A 12256-nucleotide genomic window follows, 5' to 3' on the forward strand; every position below is an offset into this window, starting at 1 on the left:
ATGTTTATTTAGCTATTTATATAATTCTAACTTTTCAGGCACTATTACATTGAATGTCTTCAAATAACTTTTCTGTAAAATACGGCGGCGTATTAGGGCCACTTCAAAGTTTTATTTATCTTGTACGTACAAGTTAGTATCTTGTACGTACAAGTTAGTATCTTGTACGTACAACTTAGTATCTTGTACGTACAAGATAGTATCTTGTACGTACAAGTTAGTATCTTGTACGTACAAGTTAGTATCTTGTACGTACAAGTTAGTATCTTGTACGTACAAGTTAGTATCTTGTACGTACAAGTTAGTATCTTGTACGTACAACTTAGTATCTTGTACGTACAAGATAGTATAATGTTGAAACTCTCGGTATTAAAGGCTGTGGCTGGTTAACTGTCACAATGGCATCGCATGAAGCTATACGTATATTACGTAAACTTTGTTTAAGCCAAAGGGAGAAAAGAATATATGTTGTGGAGTTGTAATGCTGTGATAAGTTTCCGAACACATATACAGAGTATTTACTATGATCATCATTTGGACAATAATTGATGTGTGTATATATGTCTAATAAACACAAAAACACATATGAAATAATTTGTTTTGCTTTTGTTGTCTGTGAAATCAGTGACTCATTCGAATTAGGGCATAATGCCTAGGATTTTTTTTTTCGGAGGCAGTAATTATTTTTAATACTACTATTCTGAAGTAAAATAAATGCTCAAACATTTCCAATAATGGCACCATTGTGAAGTATTTAACTTTTATTACTGAAGAAAATTACGAATTTGTTTAATGGATAAAACTTATCATTCATCGGAGATGTATCATATCCATTTTATCACTAAATGTATCTTATCTATAAAACAAGCAACTATACAGTTTTCTCGAAAGGAACTATACAGTGTCAGTTTCAAAATAATGCAAGTGACTATACAGTTTCAACTCATAATCCGGCAATTTCAAATTACGATTGTGAAAAAGATATTGTTCTCATTAATATATATTTATATTTTTAATATTGTCAAATAAGTTATGTGATCGTGCTTGAAGCAATGCAAAGTAGACCGACTATCTTTAATTACGAAAAATATCAGGCGGGTGACTCAATTCTGCGGTGATGAACAGCAGTTCAACTCAACTTGTATGTTCAAGATACTAAGTTGTACGTACAAGATACTATCTTGTACGTACAAGATACTATAAGTTGTACGTACAAGATAGTAACTTGTACGTACAAGATACTAAGTTGTACGTACAAGATACTAACTTGTACGTACAAGATAATAACTTGTACGTACAAGATACTAACTTGTACGTACAAGATACTAAGTTGTACGAACAAGATACTAACTTGTACATACAAGATAATAACTTGTACGTACAAGATAATTACTTGTACTCACAAGATACTAACTTGTACGTACAAGATACTAACTTGTACGTACAAGATACTAACTTGTACGTACAAGATACTAACTTGTACGTACAAGATACTAAGTTGTACGTACAAGATACTAACTTGTACGTACAAGATACTATCTTGTACGTACAAGATACTATCTTGTACGTACAAGATACTAAGTTGTACGTACAAGATACTAAGTTGTACGTACAAGATAGTATCTTGTTCGTACAACTTAGTATCTTGTACGTACAACTTAGTATCTTGTACGTACAAGATACTATCTTGTACGTACAAGATACTATCTTGTACGTACAAGATACTATACGTTGTACGTACAAGATAGTATCTTGTACGTACAAGATAGTATCTTGTACGTACAAGATAGTATCTTGTTCGGACAAGTTGTATCTTGTACGTACAAGTTATTATCTTGTACGTACAAGTTATTATCTTGTACGTACAACTTAGTATCTTGTACGTACAAGTTACCATCTTGTACGTACAAGTTACTATCTTGTACGTACAACTTATAGTATCTTGTACGTACAAGATAGTATCTTGTACGTACAAGATAGTATCTTGTACGTACAACTTAGTATCTTGAACATACAAGTTGAGTTGAACTGCTGTTCATCACCGCAGAATTGAGTCACCCGCCTGATATTTTTCGTAATTAAAGATAGTCGGTCTACTTTACATTGCTTCAAGCACGATCACAGGTTTATTAACTTATTTGACAATATTAAAAATATGAATATATGTTAATGAGAACAATATCTTTTTCACAATCGTAATTTGAAATTGCCGGATTATGAGTTGAAACTGTATAGTCACTTGCATTATTTTGAAACTGACACTGTATAGTTCCTTTCGAGAAAACTGTATAGTCGCTTGTTTTATAGATAAGATATATTTAGTGATAAAACGGATATGATTCATCTCCGATGAATGATAAGTTTGATCTATTAAACAAATTCGTAATTTTCTTCAGTAATAAAAGTTAAATACTTCACAATGGTGCCATTATTGGAAATGTTTGAGCATTTATTTTACTTCAGAATAGTAGTATTGAAAATAATTAACTGCCTCCGAAAAAAAATCCTAGGCATTATGCCCTAATTCGAATGAGTTACTGATTGCAAAGACAACAAAAGCAAAACAAAATATTTCATATGTGTTTTTGTGTTTATTAGACATATATACACACATCAATTATTGTCCAAATGATGATCATAGTAAATACTCTGTTATAAACATTTACATATAAGTGTTCGGAAACTTATCACAGCATTACAACTCCACAACATATATTCTTTTCTCCCTTTGGCTTAAACAAAGTTTACGTAATATACGTATAGCATGCGATGCCATTGTGAGAGTAAACCAGCCAAAGCCTTTAATACCGAGAGTTTCAACATTATACTATCTTGTACGTACAAGATACTAAGTTGTACGTACAAGATACTAACTTGTACGTACAAGATACTAACTTGTACGTACAAGATACTATCTTGTACGTACAAGATACTATCTTGTACGTACAAGATACTAACTTGTACGTACAAGATAAATAAAAGTTTGTAGTGGCCCTAATACGCCGCCGTAGAAGGCCGTAGGTGTACAATGTGATCTAATTCTTGGCCAAGTACCTGGGACATTCTATTCGAAGTGTATTTTATACATAATTGTACTTACCGTCATTTCTTTACAACATACATATATATCTTTGTTATTATAAATCAGTAATACATGCCAGAAAGTTGCAAGGCACAATGATTCAGCATAAATTTTATATCGAACAATAAACACCATAAATACTTATTCGAAATATATATTTATATAAGCCTGCATGATATATCTTTTAAGATATAAATCTATTGTCATGAGAACTTCTTGATATCATCGATGTGTACATTGCACTTGAAACACTTCATTTGCCGAAAATATTAAATATTCAAAAATATATCAATCGTTCGATGCTTGTCGTGAATAAACAACTCTTCTTTAATATGAACTTCATCTTATTCCATTTTTATACATCTGTATACTAGTTTACAAAAGTAGCATAAAGTATGAACAATAAAGATGTAGTATTAGTAGTATTACGTTTGAGTTAAGATATTGGGGTAAAGAACATCACTCAAATCTTTTAGATTCTAAAATATTTTTTTTCTTTGATCCTTGAATTGCGTTTATCTTTGTTCGTGACATGCCAGGTCTCAACAATATCCTATGTCATAAAACTTAGCTATCGAGCATTATTGTTGCGTTGAAATTTGCTTTCAACATTACAAGTACATGTCAATTTGTGTTAACTGCATGATGAATCGAGAAAGCAGTGTCGTGTTACGTGGAGCATAATACTGGTACATACTACTGGTGTTACTTCCGTGACTTATATCAATAACATACATTAGTATATATATTACAAGATAATGGATAAGCCATTAGGGATATAATCTAATAATGTAATATCTTGTTAACTTTGTTTTAAATATTACTCCTTAATAAGTCAGTGTAATGACCATTTACAATTAAAATAAAATATTTGTAGATAATGACCTAGTTAAAAAAAAACCCAATGAAACATGCATAAATTCCCGCGAAGCAGTTGACTGTCACTGCGCGCGTCACGCGAAACAACATCGAATTGAACCTTAATTTGTTTACATAGATTAACAGTGAGCATGTTGTTTGTTGTAACTTCATTTTATACCATCGATATATACTCGTAGATAGTCTTTGGATATTAATGTTATCGATAAAATTTTGATTTTTGTTCAGGAAAAAACTTGAGCATTTAGCTAGCTACACTGTAATTACTATAACATACGTATGGATGACAATAAATAGCGATAAATGTAAGTGCCTTTAAAGAAATATTTCAACAAAGTCTGGACTATTACAAGGCTCTATCCTTGATCATTTATCATTCCATTTAATCTGTACAATACATAAGTACCACGTTTAAATCATAAGATTTGAGAGCTACCATAAATCTTATTGTTTACAATTCACTCAGTACATTATAGGGTAGAATGCAATAAATTAGATAAGTGGCGGCAATCAAGTTTGCACTAAAATTATATCAACCTATACATAATTTTAACATCTTAATGATATAAGTCAAGATTTAGTTATTTGCAAATATAAATTACTTTTGAAGAAGTGACATGGGATTTAAGTCACTTGGTTGTAAATAACGTTTGTTTCATTTTTTTCTATTATTTTTCTTCTTTACTTACTTTTTTTCCCTTTATTTTTTTTTTACTTTTTAAATTCCATATCCTTATATTTCCATCTACTTCCAGTTCCCGTTTAATCTATTTTAAACCAGATGGGAATAATCAGGCTATAAACTCTCATTTGGTCAAACGAATGAATATTTAATTACGTTTCCGTCGCGTCACGATGTATACTGACGCCTATACATAACGGTCAAATAATTTAAAAAGAGGTTTTGAAGTTGTGCGGTCTATAAACTCCAATAGTATTATAGTGTTGACAATATAGCTTTTATTGAAAAATATTATCGCATTATTTTAATTGTTCGGTTGTTTAAACAGTATTTGGGTGGATCTATATTCAGAAGCTGATGCTATAACTGTTCATTTTATTGAACTTGGTGACGTCACCATTAGCGCAAGCGGGAAATTCACATATTTTTTAATTTTAATGATCGTAATGGAAATATAAAAATCAAACTGTTATCAGATTGAACATCAAGCTGAAAACGGACGCCATTCAATTTATCTTTCTTCCAGTTGTCGGGATGTGCAATCTGGTAACCGTTTATTGTTTAATTATGTGCGACCTCCGCAATATAGTGATTTTATTCTTTATTTTAGTAAATAACATATATGTTATATATACGGGAGTACGTCATTAAATGCCTTGAGCAAACCAGTTTTTAATGAAAATTAATTTAGTTAAAAAGCCAACCAACTTATTACAACATATAAATATTACTTACTCTATTTATGCAGTTAAACCGCTCAGTCGCTTATAATTGAGTTAATTACGATTATTTTACAATTATTTTATTACTAATGGCTTTATTTGGACTTTTTTGTTAAGTTTGAATATCTATAGCGATATTACTGTTCTATGCATTCCCAGGGATTGATAACTCAGGTAAATATCAGCGAAGTATCATAGCCGTAGTCTGACGCTGTCTGGTATTATATACCAAATAGCCCAACAATTTATCATAGATAGTTATAAATATCAAATCGCCAACACCTACTCACAACCAGCCGCATATCATACACAACGTATCTACAGAAGCATGAATAGGGAAGAGGTAAGTGAATACGCATACAAAATATCTATGTTGCAAAATGTTCTCTGATATTTGGTTGTTAAATATATACAAACATTATAAGAATAATTACATCAACAGGGTATAATTTTGGCAGAAATAAATAAGGATTAAGAATTGAACCTTGTACAGGGTATAATTTCGGCAGAAATAAATAAGGATTAAGAATTGAACATTGTAGTATCACTGCGCTGATATGTATGTTTTAACACCACTATTATATCATTGTCCCAGACGTACTTCTCTTTCATAACTACGTCTGTAATACTGGCTGGTCTAGGGCAATACACTCATGTCGCCGGAGTCTGTTTTGCATGGCTACCCATGCAATAAAGCCTCGTGACGTCACGGCGTCAACAAAATTACTATTTCATAGGTAAATTTTAATCTACATGTATGAAAAATTGACTTTGAGTCGAGGTTTTCTTCGAATTTATTTCAAAATGGCGAGATATTATAGCTGTAAAATTGCAATAAAACGTCGTGGTATGAAAGGAAAAATACTCTTTCATAATTGGATATGAAGGATAGGGATATTCTACGCTCACAAAATGTTGCAAACCTCCCCCCACAAACCTCGGGTTTCACCAAATTTTGTGATCCTCGGGTCGAATATCTCATTCACATATCCACAAATGAAAGAGTCTTATATTCTCCCATACTTGACAGGGTTATCTCGTGGTTGGTAGGGAAAAGATAACTATGTCGTTTACAAGGGAATGGAAAAAAGAGCTCACACACGCTAGACAATGACGTGACGTCATCATCACATCCGGTATCTATTGGCGACGACGTCATTGATTTTGACGCATTGCGACATTCCTATGATGGTTGCGCTTTGGATATGTTTCTATTTAACTGTATTTTCAGCAGGTTTCGTTTAAGTATGGGAGAAAGAGAATCAAACAAGGGTCTGTCAGGTGGACAGGGATATCTCAACCCTCGTGAAAGATTTTGGCCGTCAACCGTCAACAAGCATCGGGTTGACCAGCCAAAATTTTTTTCTCGGGTTGAGAGACCCCTGTCCACCTAACAGACCCATGTACCATGTATTATTGTTATGAATAGGCTCCGACCGAAATAGGTTTTATCTTCTGAAAATAAAGTGAAGAAATGGCCAGAGTAGGGAGGGAGTGTGCAATGTGCACGTGTACACGACACGCACGATGTAAGAGTCATTGTTTTTTATGAGTTGCTTTTCTTTTGCCAATTGAAATATAAAGATGCGCTAAAAACCGAGCATAAACTACAGAACATATTTTCTTATCGTCCATGTTCAAGGAACACTATCGTCTCCGACAATGTTGAAAGATTTTGAAATATGTTGTGGTACATGTACGTGTTCTTAGTATGTCTGAATACTCTCTGTGTTCTTGTTGTAGACGTAACAACTATATAAGTAAGCTACATAAACGATGGCAGCTACAAGAGTAGCTGTTCTTGTTGCCATGTTTTGTGTGTTTCTCCAACCATCGGGTGAGTATAATGTAAACCGAAAAACTGTGAAAAAGTTTGTTTGTTTCGATTTTATCATGTTGTTTATATTCTATAATTCCACAAATTAAGATTTAAAGTTTAAATAACATAAAAAATGTTGTTCTAAATGCTTGATCATAGACCAAACTCAGGTGTTTTAAGTTTTGATTGTAATAAAAATAACTGCTAAATCAAATCAACTTGTAACATTTTAAAACATGTTGAAGTCTAGTTTCTCACAGAACACTAAATAGCAGTACACGCAGATATTCTTAGCTCCCATTCCCACCAAAGTAGCAATTTTCAAAGAAAACAGAGATGGGAGCTGATTCTCCATGCAAGTAAATTGCGTGGTGTTTTTCGCAAATCTTATTGCTTGCGTTTTTGGTAGTACAACCAGTCAATTTCTGAGAATAATTTAAAATGTTACCTAGAAAATAGTATTGTTTATGCATTGACGTCTAAATGTTGTACTGTATGGGTAGCCATGTTATACAGACTCAGACTTATCTTTTTCTACAATTATTATATTGATTGATGATATTTTTTTTTATACAGGCGCAGTCTTGTTAAGTGTGAAAATTAAAACCGGAACACGGAATTATGCCGGAACTTCTGCTAGAGTTTACATGGATTTGTTCGGAACCAAAGGAAGCTCGGGCAGCAATTATCTTGGCAACAACTTCGAAAATGACGGGACAAATTATAAATACGTTTACAGTAGTGTTGGGATGGTAGAGAGCATCAGGGTGTATCATGACGACTCTGGGGCGCTCTCGGGATGGGACTTAGACTATGTATGTACACTTTCAACATTTAGATACAAAAGTAGATAAGTTGGCATTTAATATGATCACAACGTGCACAATGAAATTGAAACCATATTTCACTACAATACATATATTGCAAATGTAATCAAAATATTCCATAAAAACAAAATATTGCCAAACTCAATCAGAACATAAATATAGTGTAACTTTAGGTTTTAATTAGATAGACAATTAAATATTTATTTTTATTGATTAATATTGTAATGCATCTCTTTTAAAACTTTCGATACTTCTATCTTCCATCTAACGATTGTTATCATTGGGTAAACTTTTTCAGCAAATAAAGTAACGAGATGACTTTTTGATAATATGACAGGAATCCTTGATCTTCAGCGAAATGAACTTGATATAGGTCGTCGCACAAACAATTGAAGTGAACATTTTGAAGTAAAAAAGCGAAAGTTCACCTCTTTACATCACGTAAGACAATACAATGATAGTGTGTTTCTCTTTTGTTTTAGATTGAAATAACTGATACGTCGACAAACCGGAAGTTTACTTTTAGTTGTGGCTGTTGGGTGGAGAATGACGACAAGAAAACATTGACTTCATTCCGTGAGTTTGCTTTATTGTAATTTAAATACAGTATATCCCCTTTAAATCGACTTCGCATTCCTCGAATATTTCCATTTGTCGAACTGATCGTGTTCTCTCACAACAGTATCCTTATAGAATCTATGTAACAGAACTGCGGATAAGTCGAACTGTTATTTGTCGAATATCCCTCAAATTCCAGGAACAGAAGTGTATACACTTTCTTTCAAATACATAGTTAAGAGCCCATTCATTCGTCGAACAGGTGTTCGGCACTTGGTGTTGTTTTTGCCTGCATAGATTACACAAGACTGTGCCATTGTCTCGAATGCGATTATCAATAAATGGAGGGGTTTGTGCATATAAAGCAATCCTCAATCCACAATCAATTATTAGCATAATTTCTAAGTGATTATCTCAGCGAGAAAACAAAGATGATCATGGAAACTGAGCTTAGAATGTTGGATGGATGTTTTTTTCACTTTTGTTTGTGATGCTTTCAATATACAGTCAGTCTGGTGTCGTAATGGAAGGCCTACTGTGTACTAGACTAGGAATGTCGAAATTATTGTTTAGTTATGAATTATTTATTACGTGTATTCTACAGGTTCCTTATGCAGTATATTTGCAGATTCCGGAAAGAAACACATAAATTTAATATGTAGGTCTAGCCCACTTCTGAATAATCTTAAACGCGATGATTGTTTGTATCCTTAGCCAGCATGATTCAAGTTTGATTTCAGATTCTTGGCAAAACAAAAAGACAACAAAGACCTAATGAAATAAACCAATAGTCGATGTGATAAATTCGTATAAAGGCATAGAGTGTCAGTACGAACTATAGGGGGCTCGATCGACAGTTGTTGTTAATAAATTGTTAATGTTATAGGTATATTTCTGAAAATGTCTTAAAAACATATTCGTTATATAATCGGTGTTCAATTTCAATCCTACGCTTTCTTAGACTAGTATATTTGATGTTTTAGTTTAATAAGTTTAGGTTGCATGTGCAATTCACGTGCATCATTCAATGTTATTTTTAATCAATGCGTTTCGTATATTTTTTCCGAATTAAGTCATTTAAATTTCCCGGTTTATGTTGGCCACTTAAAGAGCTATTTCGTCTTCTTTTGGTGTATTTCAATAACATTTTGGCTAGTTATATTTATTGCTTCTGTTTGACTAACATGTTTATAGTTAGATAACAATCGCTAACTTTACATTTGGCAAAAGCCTGTATACACTTACATAGGAGAAACTAAAACGGCGAGGGAATACAACATTATGGCACTCAGTGACGACCGAAATTCGACGAATTAACTTTTTTTTTCCACATTCAGCATGTTATTACTATTTGCCTATTAACAACTGTGCCTCCACCCCGGAGCGTGTGTCCTGTCATGTCGGGAAATGTAACCAGTGTGAAAGGGGTTACTTCATAGATGGATACGGCTGTACATGTAAGTGGTATCAAAATCATTTATGTTAATTCTTCAATTTAAAAGTTTATTTTTTCATAAAAATGACTATCTGTGGTACTCATTCTACGGAAATTGATGCATTTTAGATAATGACAGAGCATGTTCTATGAATACAAATGATCCTGCATTAATTTAGAATTGTAGAACAGAGCACGTATATAAGATTTTTGACACTTCTTTCTTTTACTTTTGTTATAAAATGTCTGTATTGCTTTTATGTTGGTATTATAGTAATACCTTTATATGATTTGACACTTTTTACTTTTATCAATTATTTATCGTTTAATGTTGTATCGTATTAATATCCTTAGTAATATATATTTACTTCCAGCATGTGGTACCATACCTGACTGTAGCCAGGTGTTGTGCACTAGTTTGTCAAACCGCTGGTGTGACAAGTGTCGGGACGCAGACCTATTTAAGCTTGATAACGGTGGAAGAACTTGTACAAGTATGTAGCGTTTACTTTTGTTACTGTTTATATACCTATACAACTTAAGTAGGTCAAAGTTAATTAACCCATAGTGCAATTTACCACTAATTGCTTTACAGTAGGTGTAACGTTTTGTCTAGTTGACGAATTTGCATCTGTGATCAACCCGGTTTCCAAACATCATCACGCAAACGCCCTAAAAATTGTGTTTGTGAAGTTCAAAGTTGTTTCAAAGCGAATTTTCACCTTTTGGCATCAAAAAGTTGGGGAAACAACCCATTTATATCCAGGAACTTCAGATAACATTCACACAAGAAATACTTGTCAACTCCAGTTAAAGTAAGTATAATCCATTCATGTAAATGAAATTCTAGTTATCATAAATAATGATATAACAATGATTTATTCTGCTTTTGTGGATGCGCAATCAGTACTTCATTTCATATAGGGCATAATGCCATGGACTTTTTTTGGGTCACAGTTAATTAGTAATATTTAATCTTGAAAAAAATTAAGAGGCTTAAACTTTCCAATGTTGGTAATGGTGTAAAAAAGTAACGATAATTTGCAACTGAAGAAAAATACCAATTCGTCTGCTCCTGTTGTTGACAGGAAAAATATCATCCGTGGTGTAGCGGTGTAGCATCTTTAAGTACATTAGTCAATGAATCCTTACTCACAATAACTGCATGTGCGAATGTTTAGGAACATGTTCGTGGGAGAACCGTTGGTGTTGGCCCGGGACGTGTGGAAGTCCGGATACTCACAATTACGCCAGGAACTGTGCATGTGACAGCACCGACTTCAAGACGGTGTACGATTCAACGCAAGCCAAGTGTGAATGTAAGATTCCATTCATAGTTTCAACTTGTTCCTAACCGATTGCAAAAACAAATTTATTTCCGATATACTGTATAATTCATCGAATATGGCTTGCATATAATAGTCAACCTGGAAGAATATGTAATTGTTAAATTTCGCGGGTTTTAAAATTTCACGATATACTGTTATGTACTTATTGGAGGGGACTTATTTTCGCAAACTTTTTTTGCTGCTTTGATATGAAAAAAACATGCGTTTTGCAAAAACGAGCGAGATAACAAATTAAACTTATTTGAGTGAAATCCACGAGTTTTGCAAAATCAAAAATCTCATAAATATTATCAACTATACATTATTTCATGAGTTAATCTTTTACACAGATATTCCATTTACAAAAACTTTTTGTTGAATATAGTTCCTTGAAAGAGAATGAACATTAAAAAAATTCTCAAAAGGAAATCCTTTTCTGTAACATTAAATAAAAAAATGGAGATGAAATTTCTTTTATCAATTGTCTTTTTTGTTTGAAGTGACGAAATCTCCAGAGGTTCTGACGTGCCGAATGAAAATCATCGACCAAAATAACGACGAACGAATGTCGTACGTACCGGAAGGACAACCAAATAAATGCTCCAATCAGCAGGATTTTTATGGGAACCTACAAGTCGACAAGATCGTCACGGAGACCAAGTTTGATCTCTTGATAGACGTTTCTCACCTGAATCCCCTAAAGCCACGTTTCGTTACTGAATATGCTTTTGGTGTCACCGACGTACACTTTCACATCGTGAGAAAGACCGTATCAGGTTTGAAGGACGTTATAAAGAAATCATGTGTTTTGCATTGAGATTACAAAAAGTTTCAATATCTGTAACAAATCATGCAGAGACATGTAACATCTTTTCAAACTCATCCATGTACGGGTCATGACCTTTCCTACTACCGTACGGATAT

The sequence above is a fragment of the Argopecten irradians genome, chromosome 9 (genome assembly GCF_041381155.1).
Source record: "Argopecten irradians isolate NY chromosome 9, Ai_NY, whole genome shotgun sequence".
NCBI classification, from domain to species: Eukaryota; Metazoa; Mollusca; class Bivalvia; order Pectinida; family Pectinidae; genus Argopecten; species Argopecten irradians.